At 51.5% G+C, this 5,901-nt stretch overlaps 1 long non-coding RNA gene across 1 annotated transcript; it reads left to right on the forward strand.

Moving 5' to 3' along the window:
- The first annotated feature begins 300 nt into the window (after positions 1-300).
- Positions 301-1,968, forward strand: LOC144952602 (uncharacterized). The gene is made up of 3 exons (XR_013640643.1): positions 301-372; positions 1,097-1,143; positions 1,921-1,968. It is a non-coding gene; the product is annotated as an uncharacterized LOC144952602 (long non-coding RNA).
- The last annotated feature ends 3,933 nt before the right edge of the window (positions 1,969-5,901 follow it).

The following is a 5,901-nucleotide window of genomic DNA, read 5'->3' on the forward strand; positions in this document are numbered from 1 at the left end:
GTGAGTGGTGAGTGAGTGAGTGAGTGAGTGTGAGTGAGTGAGTGTGAGTGGTGAGTGTGAGTGAGTGGTGAGTGAGTGAGTGAGTGAGTGAGTGGTGAGGTGTGAGTGGTGAGTGATGTGGTGAGTGAGTGAGTGAGTGGTGAGTGAGTGAGTGAGTGGATGAGTGAGTGGTGTGAGTGAGTGAGTGGTGAGTTTGAGTGGTGGTGGAGTGAGTGATGGTGAGTGGGTGGGAGTGAGTGAGTGAGTGAGTGAGTGAGTGAGTGGTGAGTGAGTGTGAGTGAGTGGTGAGTGAAGTGAGTGGTGAGTGAGTGGTGAGTGAGTGAGTGAGTGGTGAGTGAGTGAGTGAGTGGTGAGTGAGTGGTGAGTGAGTGAGTGAGTGGGTGAGTGAGTGGGTGAGTGGTGAGTGAGTGAGTGAGTGAGTGAGTGGTGAGTGAGTGAGTGGTGAGTGAGTGAGTGAGTGGGTGAGTGAGTGAGTGGTGAGTGAGTGAGTGAGTGGTGAGTGAGTGGGTGAGTGAGTGAGTGAGTGAGTGAGTGAGTGAGTGGTGAGTGAGTGAGTGGTGAGTGAGGAGTGAGTGGTGAGTGAGTGAGTGAGTGGTGAGTGAGTGAGAGTGAGTGAGTGAGTGAGTGAGTGGTGAGTGAGTGAGTGGTGAGTGAGTGAGTGAGTGGTGAGTGATGAGTGAGTGGGTGAGTGAGTGAGTGAGTGGTGAGTGAGTGATCGTGAGTGGTGAGTGTGAGTGAGTGAGTGGTGTGAGTGAGTGAGTGGTGAGTGATGTGGTAGTGAGTGAGTGAGTGAGTGTGAGTGAGAGTGAGTGAGTGAGTGAGTGAGTGAGTGAGTGAGAGTGGGTGAGTGAGTGAGGTGATGTGGTGAGTGGGTGAGTGAGTGAGTGGTGAGTGAGTGGTGAGTGAGGTGAAGAGTGGAGTGAGTGAGTGGGTGAGTGAGTGAGTGAGTGAGGTGAGGGTGAGTGAGTGGTGAGTGAGTGGGTGAGTGAGTGAGTGAGTGGAGTGAGTGAGTGTGTGAGTGAGTGGTGAGTGAGTGTGGTGAGTGAGTGAGTGAGTGGTGAGTGAGTGGTGTGAGTGAGGTGAGTGAGTGAGTGAGTGAGTGAGTGGTGAGTGATGTGAGTGAGTGGTGAGTGAGTGAGTGTGGTGAGTGAGTGGTGAGTGAGTGAGTGGATGAGTGAGTGGTGAGTGAGTGTGTGAGTGAGTGATGTGAGTGGTGAGTGAGTGAGTGAGTGAGTGAGTGAGTGGTGAGTGAGTGAGTGAGTGAGTGAGTGAGTGATGTGAGTGAGTGAGTGGTGAGTGAGTGAGTGAGTGAGTGAGTGAGTGAGTGGTGAGTGAGTGAGTGAGATGGTGAGTGAGTGGAGTGAGTGGTGAGTGAGTGAGTGGAGTGAGTGAGTGAGAGTGAGTGAGTGAGTGAGTGAGTGGGTGAGTGAGTGAGTGTGAGTGAGTGAGTGATGAGTGAGTGAGTGAGTGAGTGGTGAGTGATGTGAGTGGTGAGTGAGGTGAGTGAGTGAGTGTAGTGAGTGAGTGAGTGAGTGAGTGAGTGAGTGGTGAGTGAGTGAGTGAGTGAGTGAGTGGTGAGTGAGTGGTGAGTGAGTGAGTGTGAGTGAGTGAGTGGTGAGTGAGTGAGTGAGTGGTGAGGTGAGTGAGTGAGTGAGTGGTGGTGAGTGAGTGGGCTGAGTGAGTGAGTGGTGAGTGAGTGAGTGAGTGAGTGGAGAGTGAGTGAGTGGTGAGTGAGTGAGTGAGTGAGTGAGTGGTGAGTGAGTGGTGAGTGAGTGAGTGAGTGAGTGGGAGTGAGTGGTGAGTGAGTGAGTGAGTGATGTGAGTGAGTGAGTGGTGAGTGGTGAGTGAGTGAGTGGTGAGTGAGTGGTGAGTGAGTGTGAGTGAGTGAGTGGGTGAGTGAGTGAGTGAGTGGTGAGTGAGTGGTGAGTGAGTGAGTGAGTGGTGAGTGAGTGGTGAGTGAGTGGTGAGTGAGTGAGTGAGTGAGTGAGTGGGTGAGTGAGTGGAGTGAGTGAGTGAGTGAGTGAGTGGTGAGTGAGTGGTGAGTGAGTGAGTGAGTGATGAGTGAGTGGTGAGTGAGTGGGTGAGTGAGTGAGTGGTGAGTGAGTGAGTGGTGAGTGAGTGAGTGGTGAGTGAGTGGTGAGTGAGTGAGTGAGTGGTGGTGAGTGAGTGAGTGAGTGAGTGAGTGAGTGAGTGGTGAGTGAGTGGTGAGTGAGTGGTGAGTGAGTGAGTGAGTGTGAGTGAGTGAGTGAGTGGTGAGTGAGTGAGTGGTGAGTGAGTGAGTGAGTGGTGAGTGAGTGGTGTGTGAGTGAGTGAGTGAGTGGTGAGTGAGTGAGTGAGTGAGTGTGAGTGAGTGAGTGGTGAGTGAGTGAGTGAGTGAGTGAGTGAGTGAGTGGTGAGTGAGTGAGTGAGTGAGTGGTGAGTGAGTGAGTGAGTGGTGAGTGAGTGAGTGTGGTGAGTGAGTGAGTGAGGTGAGTGAGTGGTGAGTGAGTGAGTGAGTGGTGAGTGAGTGAGTGGTGAGTGAGTGAGTGGTGGTGAGTGAGTGAGTGGTGAGTGGTGTGAGTGAGTGAGTGAGTGAGTGAGTGGGTGAGTGAGTGAGTGAGTGGTGAGTGAGTGAGTGGTGAGTGAGTGAGTGAGTGAGTGAGTGAGTGAGTGGTGAGTGAGTGAGTGTGTGAGTGAGTGAGTGAGTAGGTGAGTGAGTGAGTGGTGAGTGAGTGAGTGAGTGGTGGAGTGAGTGAGTGGTGAGTGAGTGAGTGAGTGGTGAGTGGTGAGTGAGTGAGTGGTGAGTGAGTGAGTGAGTGGTGAGTGTGTGAGTGAGTGAGTGAGTGGTGAGTGAGTGGTGAGTGAGTGAGTGAGTGGTGAGTGAGTGGTGAGTGTGAGTGAGTGAGTGGTGAGTGAGTGGTGAGTGAGTGAGTGAGTGGTGAGTGAGTGGTGAGTGAGTGAGTGAGTGAGTGGTGAGTGAGTGAGTGGTGAGTGAGTGAGTGGTGAGTGAGTGGTGAGTGAGTGAGTGAGTGGTGAGTGAGTGAGGTGAGTGAGTGGGTGAGTGAGTGGTGAGTGAGTGAGTGAGTGAGTGAGTGAGTGGGTGAGTGAGTGAGTGAGTGGTGAGTGAGTGAGTGAGTGAGTGGTGAGTGAGTGGTGAGTGAGTGGTGAGTGAGTGGTGAGTGAGTGAGTGAGTGAGTGAGTGAGTGAGTGGTGAGTGAGTGAGTGAGTGAGTGAGTGGTGAGTGAGTGGAGTGAGTGAGTGAGTGGTGAGTGAGTGAGTGGTGAGTGAGTGAGTGGTGAGTGAGTGGGTGAGTGAGTGAGTGAGTGGTGAGTGAGTGGGTGAGTGAGTGAGGTGAGTGAGTGAGTGAGTGGTGAGTGAGTGGTGAGTGAGTGAGTGGTGAGTGAGTGAGTGAGTGAGTGGTGAGTGAGTGAGTGGTGAGTGAGTGAGTGAGTGGTGAGTGAGTGGTGAGTGAGTGAGTGGTGAGTGAGTGAGTGGTGAGTGAGTGAGTGGTGAGTGAGTGAGTGAGTGGTGAGTGAGTGAGTGAGTGGTGAGTGAGTGAGTGAGTGAGTGAGTGAGGTGAGTGAGTGAGTGAGTAGTGAGTGAGTGAGTGGTGAGTGAGTGAGTGAGTGGTGCAGTGAGTGAGTGAGTGGTGAGTGAGTGAGTGAGTGGTGAGTGAGTGAGTGGTGAGTGAGTGGTGAGTGAGTGAGTGGTGAGTGAGTGAGTGAGTGGTGAGTGAGTGAGTGAGTGGTGAGTGGTGGTGAGTGAGTGAGTGAGTGTGAGTGAGTGGTGAGTGAGTGGGTAGTGAGTGAGTGAGTGGTGAGTGAGTGAGTGGTGAGTGAGTGAGTGGTGAGTGAGTGGTGAGTGAGTGAGTGAGTGGTGAGTGAGTGGTGAGTGAGTGAGTGAGTGTGAGTGAGTGAGTGAGTGGTGAGTGAGTGAGTGGTGAGTGAGTGAGTGAGTGGTGAGTGAGTGGTGAGTGAGTGAGTGAGTGGTGAGTGAGTGAGTGAGTGGTGAGTGAGTGAGTGAGTGGTGAGTGAGTGAGTGAGTGACTGGTGAGTGAGTGAGTGAGTGGTGAGTGAGTGAGTGAGTGGTGAGTGAGTGAGTGGGTGAGTGAGTAGTGAGTGAGTGGGTGAGTGAGTGGGTGAGTGAGTGAGTGAGTGAGTGGTGAGTGAGTGAGTGGTGAGTGAGTGAGTGGTGAGTGAGTGAGTGGTGAGTGGGTGAGTGAGTAGTGAGTGAGTGAGTGGTGAGTGAGTGAGTGAGTGGTGAGTGAGTGAGTGGTGAGTGAGTGAGTGAGTGGTGAGTGAGTGAGTGGTGAGTGAGTGAGTGGTGAGTGGGTGAGTGAGTAGTGAGTGAGTGGGTGAGTGAGTGAGTGAGTGGTGAGTGAGTGAGTGGTGAGTGAGTGAGTGGTGAGTGGGTGAGTGAGTGAGTGAGTGGTGAGTGAGTGGTGAGTGGGTGAGTGAGTGAGTGAGTGGTGAGTGAGTGGTGAGTGAGTGAGTGAGTGGGTGAGTGAGTGGTGAGTGAGTGAGTGAGTGGTGAGTGAGTGGTGAGTGAGTGGTGAGTGAGTGGTGAGTGAGTGAGTGAGTGGTGAGTGAGTGAGTGGTGAGTGAGTGAGTAGTGAGTGAGTGGTGAGTGAGTGAGTGACTGGTGAGTGAGTGAGTGAGTGGTGAGTGAGTGAGTGAGTGGGTGAGTGAGTAGTGAGTGAGTGAGTGGGTGAGTGAGTGAGTGAGTGGTGAGTGAGTGAGTGGTGAGTGAGTGAGTGAGTGGTGAGTGAGTGAGTGGTGAGTGGGTGAGTGAGTAGTGAGTGAGTGAGTGGGTGAGTGAGTGAGTGGTGAGTGAGTGAGTGGTGAGTGAGTGAGTGGTGAGTGGGTGAGTGAGTGAGTGAGTGGTGAGTGAGTGGGTGAGTGAGTGAGTGAGTGAGTGGTGAGTGAGTGGTGAGTGAGTGAGTGAGTGGTGAGTGAGTGAGTGGTGAGTGAGTGGGTGAGTGGTGAGTGGTGAGTGGGTGAGTGAGTAGTGAGTGAGTGAGTGGTGAGTGAGTGAGTGAGTGGTGAGTGAGTGAGTGGTGAGTGAGTGAGTGAGTGGTGAGTGGTGAGTGGGTGAGTGAGTAGTGAGTGAGTGAGTGGGTGAGTGAGTGAGTGAGTGGTGAGTGAGTGAGTGGTGAGTGAGTGGTGAGTGAGTGAGTGAGTGGTGAGTGAGTGAGGGAGTGGTGAGTGAGTGGTGAGTGTGACCTGTAGTAGTTGAGGTGGCCACACGATGTATTTCTCTTCGTCGTCACTTCCCGACTGCGCACGGAGATGCTGGGCGGAAACAAACAAATACACAAACAATAAATGAACAATAAATAAATTAACAAACAAAACAACCAATTAATAAATACACAATACATAAACAAACAACCAATGAATAAATAAACAATACGTAAACAATGAATAAATGTGCAATAAATAAAAGCAACAGTAAATAAATAAATATTCACTAAATAAATAAACAACCAATACATTTACAATAAATCAACAATGAATAAATTAACAATAATTAAATACACAATGAATAAAAACAGGAGGTCTGTGTCTCTCATCATCATCATCATCACGGTGACTAGGAGATGTTGACTACCTCGCCTGGTCTACAGGAGGTCTGTGTCTCTCTCTCTCATCATCATCACGGTGACTAGGAGATGTTGACTACCTCGCCTGGTCTACAGGAGGTCTGTGTCTCTCATCATCATCATCATCACGGTGACTAGGAGATGTTGACTACCTCGCCTGGTCTACATGAGGTCTGTGTCTCTCTCTCATCATCATCACGGTGGCTGTGAGATGTTGACTACCACGCCTGGTCTACAGGAGGTCTGTGTCTCTCTCTCATCATCATCATCATCATCACGGTGGCTGTGAGATGTTGACTACCTCGCCTGGTCTACAGGAG

This window comes from Lampetra fluviatilis, chromosome 68 (genome assembly GCF_964198595.1).
Source record: "Lampetra fluviatilis chromosome 68, kcLamFluv1.1, whole genome shotgun sequence".
Classification (NCBI taxonomy): Eukaryota; Metazoa; Chordata; class Hyperoartia; order Petromyzontiformes; family Petromyzontidae; genus Lampetra; species Lampetra fluviatilis.